Below are 16,531 nucleotides of genomic sequence, written 5' to 3'. Positions count from 1 at the left end.
CTGCAAACTTTGTTGATTGCTGCTTGGAGAACAGGTGGCCTCAAAATAGCTACCATAAATGCTATTTTGCTTAATTCGTGTGACATACAGGGGATAGGCAAAATGATTGAGATAGGCAAAATTTTGCCTTAATTCAAATGCTCAGAACTTTATGAAAAATTGATGAAATTGGATGCATCCGGAAGCATCCGACGGCAAATTTTGTCTACTTTTAGGAACTTGCTTGGCCATGCATATTGGCCACTGGATACCGGAGATGTTCCGGATCTTCCAAGGTCATGTCTAAATGTCATTTTTTCTGTCGCTTGTATTTTTGAGCGGTGTACAGTTGGATAGATGTTTACTATTTTCCTAGAAACTAGAACTAATAGGAGGTTGAATGCCGCCGGACGCATCAAGATTGGTTCGAAATCTTCAGAAATATGACCATTTCCGTAAAATGGTTCCGGAAAACATGGTCAGTCATGTTTGTATTCCCAATTATGTAAATACTATCCGGAACTATATCCAAGTGGGCGCTAACCTTAAAAATGATGTTTCCAGCAACATATCCAGAACCATTAGATGTATAGTCCACTTTATAGAAGGTTCCAGGTGCCCTGGGGGAAGTGGTCTATCCAACTTTACACCGCACAAAAATACAAGCGACAGAAAAAATGATATTTAGACATGACCTCGGAAAATCCGGAACATCTTCGGTGTCCAGTGGCCAATATGCATGGCCAAGCAGGTTCCTGAAACTAGACCAAATTTGCCGTCGACTGCTTCCAGATGCATCCAATTTCATCAATTTTTCATAAAGTTATGAGCATTTGAATTTAGGCAAAATTTTGCCTATCTCAATCATTTTGCCTATCCCCTGTAATTATACACTTCATAGCCTCTTTCAGAGTGGGCCAACTAGTCACGTTCTAATCTACAAGAGGTTTTGGGGGATGCGATGAAGACAACAGTGCCTTGACCATGGTTATATGGGCGTTTATTTATAGCACCCTGGAAGTAATTCGTAAAACTAAAATTGTTACTTGGGAGGCTTTCTGAGGAATGGTCCGTTCTGGCAAATTGATTCTGGCAAACGACACTCTGGAAAATGTCATACAAGCTATTTAAATCATTTGAAGTGTTCTGATGACTTTAATCGAATAGGGAGCCGGATGCTATTCTTGGAAGTTTTGATTTACTACGGCAGTGTTATTTTTGAAAGCCAAAAAGCTCATTTTTGACCACAATATACATCGTATTGAAGCGCTTCTTATTGCAAAGTTTCAGACAATTCGGTCAACGGAAAACCCCCATGCCAAAGCGAATTTTGGAAGTGCCCGAACGGTTCTGCATCATATCTAGATGCGTGGGATTTTTTATTTCAGAAACGGCCGATAAAATTAGATTTTTAGATCGTAGTTTTCTAATCTAAGAACATAAAATTTTACTTCTTATGGTTTAAATGTTCCAGAAACAAAAAATTTTGATAAATAATCGTATATTTCGAGTGGTTGTTAGAATAATCCAAAGTTATCTGTCAAATCGTACACTTCAGGTTAATTTTCAGAACTCCAAGTTTGAAAAACTTCCTATTAAAGCTGGCATTCCTTAAGTCAGCATTTCGGTTTCATTTCAAGTAGAATCCAATTCATCAGTCACATTGATAACTAAATTCTATTGTAAGTTCTTAAACATTTGTTCGACTTGATAAACATTCGATAATAAAACCGACATTGATTACCCCTGAATCACCATTTGCTTCTGTTCGATCCAGAACGCAATATAAATCCCTCTAACGACGGGATAAATCAATCGTGACAAATTTGTGTTAGCAAGCGTCGCCATAAGGCAGCTACAGTGAGATCATTGCTGTAAACTCCCTACAATACGGTCGTCGACAACAGCTTCCACGTGCCTTTGATGAGCCATAATTTTCTCGGAACCAAACACACGTGATTCGGCTTTACTAAAAGGGCAAACGCCTAGTTCTGTCATCGGATTGTTACATCAAAATATCATTTAAAAGAGGCACCGCTTCAACGCGAACGTGACGATTATTATTATTCCTCCTGTGTTTGTACTGCTCGTCAATTGGATGGTAAACAATCGGTTCGGGTGAGATTTGTTGGGGAGGCAGACTTGTAAGACCGTGGAAAAAATATTTCTGATTGGTATCAACAATGTATCAACCGATCGAACCGATATCACTTAAGAGAATGTCACAGCTTATTTTTGAATTGGCTTTGACCTGTGAAGTATTTGAAATTGCCTATAATTTACTACCGTTCCAGCATAAATTATAATCAAATTCCAATAATTTCTCTGAAAGCCAGAGTCATAGAACAATATCGTTTAATTGACCACGCTTTCGCGATATGACCGCCACATGGCGGCCGATTGAGCATCCGGAAGTAGAAGCGTAGGAGACACAGTCCCGATAAACAACATCGAATATTAAATCAATTTGAGCTCGCATCTCTTTGCTGGGTATTACACCGCCGGACGATCAAGGCATGGTAGTACAGTGCAACCTCTATTTACGAAGTAGGGCGATTCAAAATTTAAAAAATGTTTGAAAGTCTGAAAGTCCTATCTCCCATATCTTCCTTACCATCCTTACCATAAAAACTGTTCAGCTATTTCGGTGATGCTTTAAAGGTGGCCCAAAAACAATGTAGGTTTATATGGAAATTACTATGGAGAAATTTTGAAAAAAAAACTCCAAACACGTCAGTGCCGTAATGTTAGTATAAACTTTTCATCCCTTAGTGTAAACTCATTCTTCAAACCGTTGCTGAAGAAACAAATCCCTTTTGAGCAAATTTTGTTTGGGATTTTTGTAGATTTTTGCTGGCCTATAATCCCATATGAAGCCAAATAATAACAATCAAACTATGTCTCTTTTCCTATTCATCGGATTAAATCGCTCTCTTCAACAAATGTCTTTATTATGAGTTTTCACTTTGTGATGATACTTTTGTACTAACATTCCAGTACTAACATGTTTGAAACATTTTTCTGAGTTTCTCCATAGTAATTTCCATATAAACCTACATTGTCTTTGGGCCACCTTTAAATCACTACCGAAAAAGCTGAAAATTTCATAGAACACTATTTTTAGGGTAGGAATGGCAATTTTTACTCACGCAGGATCAATGATTCCATGTATGTCAAATTCTCTTCACGGGGGTACGTAAAAGGAGGTTCCAGTGTAAGCTGCCACGGTTCAATTCCTGCTGGTGCAAAGCAAATTGAACGTGCACATACTGATGAGATTACATTCCGGCTGTGCTGGCTTGTGCATCGTCGCGTACGTCGCTGATCGGGAATGGTCATGGAGTGCAGTGGGATATCGTTGCATGCAATATTTAATTAGAGCTGGATTGAATCGGATGGAAGCAGCAATCCTCCACTTCACCTTATTTATTTTTCATCATTGATGCACGAGAGAAGCAAATATGCAATATGCTGTGCGGGGGTTTGAGGGTGATCGTTTACTGTAAGTATTACCGCTTTGTTTTCAAGCGGACAAGTGTCGATTGCTGCAGCAGCGAAATTTTATGTGTCAATGCAGTATTGTCCTTTTTTGTGGGTCATGTGGATTTTCTTTGCAACGGTGATACAATTCCAGAATTGTGAGTTTTTTTGGATTCATACAGAATTGGAGGATATATGCAGGACTCCATTACAGGAATTAAGGTTTCCTTCCAAAACGCAAAGAAGGAAAACTGTCTAGTTTTGCCGGAAACCCTTAAGGATCGCCAGCTATTTTTCAAACATCTTGAAGAGCAGCACCACATTTTCACTTTTAACGAGGAACCTTAACCTTCCAGTCGTCGCGCGGTTTGCCACCGTCAGAACCACCCCGCTGCTGTTGTGAACGAAAAGCGAGCTTTTTTCACTAGTGTTGCACAAAATACAACAGCGCGACGACTGAAGTGTTAACGTTCTTCTTCGTGGTATATCGTGTGGCAGCTACGATGATACTATATGCCCAGGGAAGTCAAGGAAATTTCCATTACGAAAAGTTCCTTGACCGACCTGGAATCGAAACCAGACACTTTCAGCATGGCTTTGCTTTGTAGCCGCGGACTCTAACCACTTGGCTAAGAAAGGCTTATGACCTGCCTATGAATCAGGCGTAAGAAAAGGCGTGCTATAATGATAGACGAATGGAAACGTAAGGAAACGGTTTATTGGCTTTCCTGACTACATCGTGAAAAATCGTGAATATCATCAAGTGGCCTTTGTTGGGTGCAAAAGTCTATGGACCTATGCACAGGTACACTATTTTTTATTATTTATAGTAGGGTACAAAAAAGCTTCAAAAGCCTGGCCTGTTGTGTGTTGGCACGGTGTGGGACTCACGTTAGGCGTGCTTAACCACTAAAAAACTTTCCCTACTGCTCCTGTGCCTCGATCCCCCGCCGGAACTACATCAGGCAACTTCATCGGGGGAGGGCTGTGCTCATGCACTTCGTCAATCTCAGCCTCTAGCTGTTCTGCTAGTTCGCTGTTGGAGCTTGATGTCGTCAAAAACGCTGATCAATACGACATTTCTACGGTGTCTCTGCGACTACTCGACCCAATGGACCGATGCACGAGTTCACTATTTGACTTTTAAGCGGTGCCGTGCTATTAACGTGACCATAGCAACGAGTTAATTCGGCACCGCTCAAACGTCAAATTAGTGAAATCATGCATCGGTCCATAGGGGAAAATGAACACCTTAAGGATATCATCTTGTTTCTGATAGAAAAAACCAGAAATTTGTATAGTTCTTTCGCACAACATCAAAACTAGGGATGTAATCCATAGCAGCAACACGAATTCAGACTTACATAGCTAATTTTTCACATATTTTTATCGCTAGCAAAAAACGATTACCTGCACTATAAGTGCAAAATGAACAGCTGTTGGTGGTAAAATGAACATCATGCAAAAAACGTGAGCAAAACAAATATATCTGAAATTTTTCATTGCATTTCCGAAAAAATATCTATAAATGATTTTAACCCATTCAAAAAAATCTAAAGGTATCAGTTTTGACATCATATAATAAAGATATACACCTCACTGAAAACCTCAAGACTTCCGAGCTAAAAGTTACGTCAGTTTAAATTTTAAACTGACGTGGTTTTCTTAAATCTTAGTTTTTGTTGATATTTTCACTTCACTTTACCTCCGAATCAACCAAAACACTCCAATTTATGCTCTAAATCGTCCGTGCGTGATACAAATTCAAAGAACATGGTTGATTCTCGGTAAAAGGCACGGTGTACATTTTACCACCCCTTCCCCTATCTGTAGTGACACGGCATAAACAAGACAAGGCAGTCTCTTTACTTGTGTAAATGTTAGATTTGGTTGTGAACATGTGAGGTTTTTCCTTGCGTAGCATATACGATCTGGATCACAAGATCATTTTATCAAAAAAATTGTTTGAGGTGGATAGGAATAACAATAGTTAAAAATAATTTTCAGCATATTCATATGAAATTGCGTCATGATAAACTTTGAAGATCTTGGAGACTTCTGTCAAATTTTAGAAATCATTTAGAGAATTTGCCATTTTCCTCGTCCTTTCCTGGTCGATGGCGAAATTTTCGTTACAGAAATTAATCGTGCATTTGAATTTTTCAAAAACTATCCTCAGCATTTATGTTTATATACTATAGACACATATTCTGAATAAAATCTTCCCAAGTAACATTGCTGAATAACAGCTTCTTCAGCTAAAGTGTTGTTTATACAGCCTATTTTTAGCTGAATATACTGTTATTCAGCTACCAATGTTACCTGGGCTACTATAAATAACTTGAAGATTATAATCCGTAATATATCATTGGAGGAATCTGACAAAAATCTATCCTTCTTCTTGGCATTAACGTCCTCACTGGGACAAAGCCGGCTTCTCAGCTTTAAGGCAGGTTTGCTACTGACAATAAAAGGAATCGCCTATCTCGATGCGTGGAAAATTTCTTCCCAGAAATGGTCCAGAAAATCACATTTTTCTGATCGTAGTACGCCAAGGATGGAAAAAAAATCGCCTCTAGCGACTAACAACATAGTATTTGAATGGTCTAAGAGGGCCGTTGCTCTTGCAGAAGCATGATTTGAACAGCTCATCACGCGCGTAATGATAAATGGAGCATCCGATGCACTGTTTGTCGGATGTTGTAACAAGTCGCGATTAACATGAATCAGAACGCGTCCACGTCATAATTTTTCACTCAAACCATACCCGATTGACACTCGAATCTTAAATGACATACCACCAGGCAGATCGCGGAATAAAAACGTAAAAATCCCCCAAAAGTTATGACTTTGGTTTGCGAACAATTGATCGTTAGCACATCGTTAGTTAGTTTGTTGTTAGGACTTGACGACTAATGGTTAATCGTTGTTGCTATGATCGCACGATAAAGAACAACCGCGATGCATCATTTATTTTGTCATGATCACTAGATTTCCATCCTTGTAGTACGCAGTTGAGAAGAAATGTCATTTCAAATGGAGCTCTCTGTAGGAAATTTCTTGACCCATTCAGTCAAGGAATTTCTTTACTTTTCTTGAGCGGAACAGCATACTTAGCTTTAGCTGTGATTACACAGTGCGCGCAATGCGCGAACGTTCGCTCGAAAAAAATCGTTCAAAGTTCGCGGGAACTGTTCGAGCTTCTGTAAGAACGAATCGTTCGTTCATATATTGTGCATTCAGATTATCTTTAGACCGAAGTTCATAAGAGAAATGAAATATCACCGAAAGTTCGCCGAAGTTCGGCGTCGGCATTCTACCGAAGTGCTACGCCGACAAAGGCGCATAAGGATGCGTCGGCGAAGCACCAAATTAGAATGCCGACGCCGAACTTCGCCGAAGCTTTGACTGCCGAACTTCTAATTGTCAATATTACACAATTCGAGCAAAGCCGTATTTGGTCCTGCGACTGATGGTCGTAGCAACCAACTTGTGGTCAATTCATGATTCGTCAAAATGTTACTTCGATGGACCAATGCACGAGTTCACTGCCGTGTTATTTATGGGACCATGTCAACCAGTGAATACGGCACCGCTCAAACGTCAAATTAGTGAATTCGTGCATAGGTCCATTAGCTGCTGTTGCTGCGTTCAAAGTATTTTATTTACTACTGATTTTTTTCGACTAATCTTTCTTTATTTTTAGGAAACAATTCAAAACATTTTTAAGCGTTCAGGAATCTATCTAGAAGACCTTGCTAAAAATCCATGCAGATATATTTAGGATTGTCTTCAGGAATTACTTAATAAAAATGTCGAGGAAAGTCTTTAGAAGTTTCGTTGAAAACTCAAGATCTGCCTTCAGGATTTCTTTCAATCAATTTTGCAGCAATTCCTCCATAAACGAATCTACTGAGTTCATTCGAATTTTTTTCCAGCCTTTCCTTCAAGTTTGATTCCAAAGTATATCTGGGATTTTATACATGTGTCATGTGAATCTACCCAAAAAATCCGTCTGAAATTTCCTCTCTACAAGACACAAAAAAATGTTTCAACGGGTACTACAATACCTATATGGAAGTTACATCCAGAGGTGACTTCATGGATTCATCCTGATATTTTGAAGACAATCCTCATGAAAACTATATAGAATTTATATTTGTACAAATTCTCAGAAGGATCTTGTTGCATTTTTCATTACCAGAAAATTTAATAAAATATTCCATACAGTTACACTAGTACAGTGGTCCTCAGCCTAAATTAAGTGGTTATGCGGGCCACCGCCTTGCTCTTAAACACATCGCTGGCCACAAGAAGTAAATATATCTAAATTATAAGTCTGAACAAAATGACTCCGCTGTCAACAAAAAACAATCACTCAGCACGACTCTGTCACTAGAGTTTTTTTTTCGATAGTTCGTAATTTGCTGCGACGGAATTATTCGAAACGTACTCAGTAAATACTTGTTATTGTTAGGTACCCGTAAATACTCTGCATTTTCTGTTTTTGTTAAATTTTGCAAGCTTTAATACATGCGAGCCCAAACCAGATGATTACATAATCAATTTAAAGAAATGACAAATAAAATCTGATCCATTCTATCTCTTTTATTCCGTTAAAAACGATGCACATTTATTTTGTGCAAAATATTGCAATTTTAGAGATAACTTTCCGTTCTACTGTTGAACAGAAAGCTACCGCAGCAGTCACATCGATGATTTTCCCAGAGCATCATCGATCGGCTGCGATGATACCTTGGAAACCACGCTAATAACTTGTTTTCTGCTGTTTTTTCAAAGCTTTTGGACTCGATTAGCATACTTTGATTAGATAGTTTCGTTCGATGATACAATGATTTTCAAACCTGCGGTAGAACCAAAGACAAATTAAGGCCGCACGGGACGTCATCATAATCACCCTATCCATTTGAAGAAGCAAATCTTAAGATCCACTCCATATATCGATGCGAAAAATGAATCACTATGATTCTTTATATGTAGCGCACAACCTAATACATTTTCAGCGTCATCGGTTCACTAAAACTCGAGATTTGCTTCCGCAAAGTTTTGATGATAATTGTTAGAGTGAGACAAAAGATAGGGAAAATAACACGGTCTCCCGTGTCCCCTTAAAGACTTCCATGTCCTTTGCAGTTGCCCAAAATTTTATGGCTCATAAGGGAATCTAGAATGCCGTGAAAAGTGTACTGCGATCTGTCAAACTTGGGTACCTTTTGCACTACCGAGGGACCAAATGCAGTACTAGAAGTGGTACCCAATCTAAGGCTGAGTGGGACGGACCTAGTAGAACTTTGACAGCTGCGGTAGACCTTGGCGGCTACCGCAGAACGGAAAATTTTTAGAAGAACCGTAATACACAGTAATGTTTACATTGAAACATGAATGTTGCGATTATAAAAGGTGTTGGTTTGGAAATCCATATGGGACAGTTATGCTTTTATGGGCAGCATAGCTCTTGGAAATATCATGAAAACTGATACTTGATAGAGGTTCAAATAAATTTTAATATACAAAATTACATGCACACTCTCAATAAATCATGTGATTTTCGTCTTTTGGGATGTACATAAAAGAAGAAAGCCGAATGGCATCAATTAGTGTGGAATTATAATTACGACAGTGTTTGATTCAGGAAATGTCGATCAAAGTTCCATCGTTTTCGTTTGCTAAAACATGTAAAATTACATTTATGTTTAATACATTTTCAAGGACACGTTTCTGTGTCGTTTCACCTCTTGCATCATGTGTAATTCAGTAATAACGAGAATTACGTCCACAATCATTTTCATTATTTTTAAGAGTGTGGTGTTTCTATAACTAATATGTAATAACACCTAGGGACGATTCAAATATGACGTCCATCGTTTTTTGAGATTTCTAGACCCCCCCTCCCCCCTCTGTCACGCCTTTTCCAATACCTTCTACACGTACTGTCACACTTTCGTAGACCCCCCCCCTCCCCCTAATGATGGACGTCATTTTTGGATGATCCCCTACCTCGCATTTTATTTTACGAACTTTTTAATTAGAATACCCTTTTACGCGTGGTGACCGTTGAACCCTAGGTTGAACCTTACCATTCAAGAAATTTAGAGTACTAGAAAGTGGAATACTTTTGTTGTAGTCTACTTCATAATTAAAAGGGTAATAATTTATCAATCAACTACAAACAGTCTGTAGAAAGATTGTTCGATATAGATATAGTGCCTTGATGATTAGCGCCATATATCTCATATAAAAATAACTCATTTAGAAAGAAATAAACAAAAAACAGAACTTAGTGCTATACCAAGTCGAGTCCAGTACACGACACTGAAGACGATTCTACAGTTGAGGTCGAAATATGCGTCTCTGTCAAATGATACAAACTCTAGTCGAATTGAATGGTATGGTACTAAATTAGGTTTTTTGATTATTTGTAGGTATTTAACAGCTCGAAGATTTATTATTTAGTTTCTTACAAATGAGTTATTGAAATTCCCTTGTATTGTTTTAACTGTAAAGCTAGGCTGTTGCGCTCAAGACAAGTAAAAATTTCTGCGCATGAAATGTGTTCACTATCCGGACCGTCACGCGGAGAACACTTCGGACACGTTGGGCACTTTCGTTCTTCGAGACTTAGAAACGCGCACTTTAACTGAAGACGAACAACCGTTTATTGAAACTCCGATTGAGTAAAACGAAAGTTTATTGCTCGGTAGTCTTTGCTTCGACAAACTCTATTCGATGCGAACTCGCGCGCTGCGCAATTATAACTAACTACTGCCTCGATATCGACAATGATACCGAGGGTGAGTGGTGAATTTCACCATAATACAATCGGAACGATCGCTTCTATCGCTCTATCGGTTAGCAGTGATAAGAAAGGGAATCTAATTGGCGGGTGATAAAGCGAGACCACAACAGTTAACAATTTGTGGAACTTAAGCGTGCTGCCAGAAGGGTCGAAAATATTGCGCGCGAACATGCCGGCCGCCTTGAAATCTCCTAATTTCAATTCAAGAAAGGTTGTAATAATTTTGGCCTACACTGTATCTACCTAGCTTACTTCATACTACTACGGTAATTCTCCTATATTGACTTCAGTTTGTTTTTAGATCTATTGCTAATTCTCCTGCTTCGCATTCTTCGGTTAATAAACACTTCGATGACCTTGGCCCACATCTGACCAATGGTTATTGTTCTCAGCGGCTGCCGATCGATGTTGATGTTTGTTTACTACGTTGACTGGTTGGTTGCTGGATACGAATTCATCTTTAGACGATGAGGGGTTGTTGGAGATTGACTGTCTGCTTGAACTTCAAAACGGGTTGGGTTGCTGAACTTGGACTGTATCGAATTGGACACCTGTTGCTCTTGGACACGTTTGGACGGATGGTTGGATTGGGTTGAACACTTGTCGTCTAAGCTTCGTTGAACAGGTCATCATTGTCGTCGTCAGTATCGAGACCTTCGTCGACGACGTTCTTTGGATGGTGGCATCAATCGAATCTGCAGATGAGAGGCTGCTTTTTAAATTGAAAGAAAGAACATTAACGAGACTTCCCTGATGCGGAGGCCTCCTGGCCTCCGCGAGTGCCCTTGGCACCGATGAAAAACGACTGGGATGCCGTTCAAACTATGCTGACGATGATCACATGCTGTCACTGGAGTTCTACATTGCCATTGCTGCGGTTGACTGGGCCATCGGATTGGGTTGATCAGTCCCTGATGATGGTTTGTCGGCACGACAACAGCTGGACGAACATTGGTACCTGGTGCTCGAGTGGTTTACTCCGTGATGTGATAGCGAACTGTGATGCTGAACTGTGATTCTGATGAAGTGAATGGATTAAAGTTTGATGTTTGTAGGAATGATTTCCTCGACGACTTGATGAACCAGAATAGACAGACGAATTCGAAATGCTTCATTCGACACCACACATAAATCATGCTTGACGACACGTGACGACCTTCTCCCAGCGATTGACGGAATGGATGAATGGACTTGATGACAACTTCTTCGATGCGTGTCCCCGTCCTGGGACACGTTAGGAGACTATGGGGGACAAACATTCCTTAAGCTTTTTGCAATTACTTATTATACATATACTTAACTGGTGAGCGGAGGTCTCCTTTTGGACGACCTCCGCGATGCCGGCGCACCGGCGATGAAAGAGTATCAGAACTCTCCAGAAGTGGACGCATTGTCCCTGATTGGAAGGACGCAAATTTTTGAAATGGCCCTTTTGAAGGACCCATCTTTGGTGCGAACCATGACCACGCGGACGTTTCCATCGGTTCCTGGGAATATTTCCGCTACACGTCCCAACTGCCATCGCTGTGGTGGCAAGTTGTCCTCCTTGACAAGAACCATCGTGCCAATTTGAATGTTGTCTCGCTGTTTCATCCATTTTGTACGGTTGTGAAGATCGGATAAATAGTGGGTTTTCCACCTTTGCCACAGCCTTTGGACGAAATCTTGGGATTTTTGCCACATGGACAAACGATTCTCCGGAATTCCTTGTAGTTCGGGTTCCGGTAAAGCTGTGAGGGGTCTCCCGATCAGAAAGTGGCCTGGGGTCAATGCTTCGAAGTCGTTGGGGTCATTACTCAGAGGGGTTAGCGGACGAGAGTTTAAAATGGCCGCAACTTGCTGTACAACGGTGTTCAGTTCGTCGTAAGTGAGCTGCTTGGTTCCAATTGTTCTACGAAAATGGCCCTTGAACGATTTTACGGCGGCTTCCCATAACCCCCCGAAATTAGGGGCGAAATTAGGGGACCGTGCAGGGATGAAATCAAACTTTATGCCGTCGTCTTCTGCTGAACGGATTATGGTACGCTGAAATTGCTGGTCCAGGAATTGATGGCGAAGCTCTTCCAACTCTCTATTGGCTCCAACAAAGTTGGTAGCGTTGTCGCACATTACCGATTGTGGTTTTCCACGACAAGCAATGAATCTCCTGAACGCGGACAAAAACGCCTGCGTAGACAAATCAGCCACTATCTCCATATGGACTGCCTTTGTCGCTAGGCAAACGAAAATTGCTACATAGGATTTGACTGCTGGGCTCCGGCGGATAGGATACTTGATATAAAACGGGCCGCACAAGTCTACTCCTACTCTCCCAAATACTGCGGCGGGACTAACACGTACAGCCGGTAAATCTGCCATTAACTGTTCATGTACTTTCGGTTTACTGCGAAAGCATTGGACACACTGGTGGCAAATTTTGCGGGCCAGACATCGAGCATTCGTTGCCCAGAACTTTTCTCTGACGGATGCAATTAAGAGTTGTTGACCAGCGTGAAAGAGCTTGAGATGATAATGCTGCATTACTAGCGTCGCTAGCGGGTGTTGGTGGTGCAAAATCATCGGATGCTTGCGGGATTCTGTAATTGGAGCATTTGATAGCCGGCCGCCGACGCGGAGTATCCCATCCTTGAAAACTGGGTTCAACAACGACAATTTAGACGATGATTTCAGAGGGCGGCTCCGCGTCAGATCTGCAAATTCTTCCGGGTAGCTTTCTTGTTGGGCGATGCGAACGAGATTGTCCAGTGAGTCATTCAATTCTAAAATGGACAAACACCCAGTTTGCCTGGCTGAGCGATTGCACGGCGAACTGTTGTGTTGAAATCTCCGAAGCCAAGCCACCAGACGAACCAGATCAGTGAGCGACGAGCGAAGTGAGAAGAGTTCATTCGGCGGGCTTGAGCGAGAGGGTAGAGATATAGTGCTTCGTTCTTCCAGCAGCGAACGGTCCATTGATGGTTGCGTTGACGAAGGTTTTGGCCATGTTGAACGTTCCTGGCGCAGCCAGATGGGACCTTCAAACCACGATGACTGATATTGCAGTTGAGCAGCCGTCGTACCACGCGAGAGAACATCGGCGGGGGTTTCGGCTCCAGCGACATGATTCCATACACCATTTTTAGTGATGTGCTGTATTTCTGATACACGATTTCCGACAAAAACTTGCCAACGAGAGGGTAATGATGACAACCAGCATTTGACGATCATTGAATCCGTCCAAAAGAATGCTTGGAACGGAGTTTGGAGACTTTCGGCAAACTTTTCGTATAGATGGCTCATCAACAAGGCCGACGACAATTCAAGACGTGGAATAGACTGCCTTTTCTTCTTACGAGCCAAGTCTTCTAATGGCGCAACTCTAGACTTGGACGTTATCAATCTAACGGTTATCGCTCCATTATTTGATACACAGCGGAGATACAAGCATGCTCCATATGCTGCTTCCGACGCATCACAAAATCCGTGTAGTTCTACACTGAGTAGACCTTGAGTATAGGAAGTCCATCTAGGAATCTTGAGTGATTCGAGAGCGAGCGTGTTACGACGGAACTCCAGCCAAAAGTTCTGGCATTCATCGGGAAGTGGATCATCCCACTCACAGCCTTGCTTCCAGAGTGACTGAAGGAAAATCTTCGCTTGAACCACGATAGGGCCAATCAAACCAAGTGGATCGAAAATCCGTGCGGTATCAGATAGCGCAATGCGCTTGGTGATAGGAGTTTGAGGACTCCATTGTGGTACCGCATAACAAAACATGTCAGTGGCAGGCTCCCAAATAAGCCCGAGAGTTTTGACTGGCGATGATGATGAATCCAATTCTAGAGTAGCTCGTTCATCTCGAAGATCCTCAGGAATGCTTGAAAGAATTTCGGGACAATTGGAGCTCCATTTACGCAGAGTGAAGCCAGCGGTGTTCATTAGATCCAACAGCTCCGCTACTAGAACCTTGCCTTCTTCTACATCGTCCGTACCCGTGAGAAGATCGTCTACATAGAAGCTCTTCCGAATCGTTGAAGCTGCCTTCCCATGTGTTGCCTCGGTATCTGCTGCTAACTGTTGAAGGCATTTTGTAGCGAGGTAAGGGGCGGAACAGGTACCGTAGGTAACGGTTGTAAGCTGGTAAGTTTTCACGGGATCGCTTGTCGAACTCCTCCAAAGAATGCGTTGAAGAGGCTGATCGGCTTCGCACACATTCACCATGCGGTACATTTTGGCAACATCCGCAACTACCACAAACTTGTGGAATCGGAATCGTAGAATGATAGATAACAAATCATCTTGGACAACCGGTCCGACCATGAGTCCATCATTTAGCGACACCCCGGTGGAAGTTCGGCATGATGCGTCAAAGACGACACGCAGCTTTGTGGTCGTACTTTCTGGCTTCAAAACGGCGTGGTGTGGCATGTAATATGCCGGACCTTCGAAATCTTCGGACAGGACTTCGCGCATGTGTCCCATAGACAAGTATTCGTGTATGAAGTCACAATATAATGCCTTCAGTTTACTATTCATTTCGAAGCGGCGCTCTAAACCATAGAAACGCTTGAGGGCAATAGTTTTGGATTCACCTAGCCGATCAATGACGTATTCTTTCTTCGGTAATGTAACTACAAACTTTCCGTCGTTGTCTCGAACTGTTGTGCGCTGAAAGATCTCCTCACACATCGATTCTTCTACGGAGAGCGTGCCTTTCCTGTAGCAGGATTCTAACTCCCAGAACCTTGTCAGCAATTCTCTGAGGTCTACCGTTGAACACATGTATGTCATGGCTCTTGAAACTTCTTCTACTCTTCCTGGGACACGGCCGGACACCACCCAGCCGAACACGGTTTCTTGGAAAGTAGGTCCATCAGCTGACATCTTCTTACGACCCTCTTTCAGCAAATCGAAATAATACTCGGCACCAATGATCAAATCAACTGGCCCGGGTTCATGAAATCCTGGGTCTGCTAGGACGATGCCTTCAGGAACTACTAGCCTTCGAATTGCTACACTCTCAACCGGTAATGTAGCGGTGAGTTTCGGAAGAATGTGTAGCTGAACAGTTTCTCTGTACGACGAAATGCTATGGAATCGTGGAGATATATTTGCTTCCACCGTCTTTGATGACCGCACGACGGAGCCACCAATTCCGGAAACTGTTAGACGGCTGTCTGAACTGAGGAGCTTCAGATTCTGACAAAATTTTGAAGTGGCGAAACAGTACTCCGAACAGGAGTCTAATAATGCTCTGGCAATTTTTGAACTGCCGTTCTGATCTGTTACTACTACTAAGGCGGTAGACAGCAACACCTGCCGGGTTGGCGATGATGTACTGGTTGATAGGGAATTTGTTTGCGTAACTAGTGAGCGGTCTGTAGCGTGTGATGGGTGTGATTGTGGTGGATGCGAACTTGTGGTGACTACTGGGTGTGAGCTTGTTAGTGATCCAGGGTTTTGAGTGGGTGTCTGATTCTGAGCTTGTGTTTGTTGATTGTTCGCTTTTTGTGGTCGGTTTTGTACTAATGGGACGGAGGAACCGATCGCTGGCGACGTTGAAGCAGCTCCTGCGTTGGCTGACCCGATGTGCAAGAGTGTATGATGCCTTTGATGACAGTTCCGGCAAGTTCCACTCGTACAGGATCGAACCATGTGAGACGACGAAAAACAGTTCAAACACAACCCACTGCGTTTTACATTCTCATAGCGTTCTTGGACCTTCATCTTTAAAAACTTCTGGCATCTGAAGGCGGAATGCTGATTCTCCCCACAAAATGGACAATTCCTGGGAAACTGTGACGTAGCGTGACTAACCGTATATTTGGGCTTCTTCACTTCAGCCGGTTGGCTCGACTTCGACGAGGTCAAGGATTGTAGAACCGAAGCCTGCTTGCGCAAAAACTCCATCAAATCGCCGTAAACAGGAACATCCGTTGAAGCGTGATGAGACTCCCATTGTCGCAGCGTCGTGGAATCGAGCTTAGAGCACACCATATAGGCCAGTATTGTACTCCACCCTGTTGTAACTTCGCCGATTTTCTCCAGTTGCTGAAGGTTTCTATCGAATTCGTTAATGACGTGAATGAGGGTTTCGTAGCTTTCGCGTTTCATTGGCTCAACACTAAACAACGCATCGAGATGTGCCTTAACTATGAGCTTCTTGTTCTCATATCGCTCCTGAAGACCATTCCAAGCTATTGGATAATTAGCAGAAGTCATTTCAATCGACGATATTGCTTCCAGTGCTTCACCGACAAGGGACGAACGTAGGTA

Source organism: Aedes aegypti, chromosome 2 (assembly GCF_002204515.2).
Source record: "Aedes aegypti strain LVP_AGWG chromosome 2, AaegL5.0 Primary Assembly, whole genome shotgun sequence".
Classification (NCBI taxonomy): domain Eukaryota; kingdom Metazoa; phylum Arthropoda; class Insecta; order Diptera; family Culicidae; genus Aedes; species Aedes aegypti.
This window is presented reverse-complemented; position numbering follows the sequence as displayed.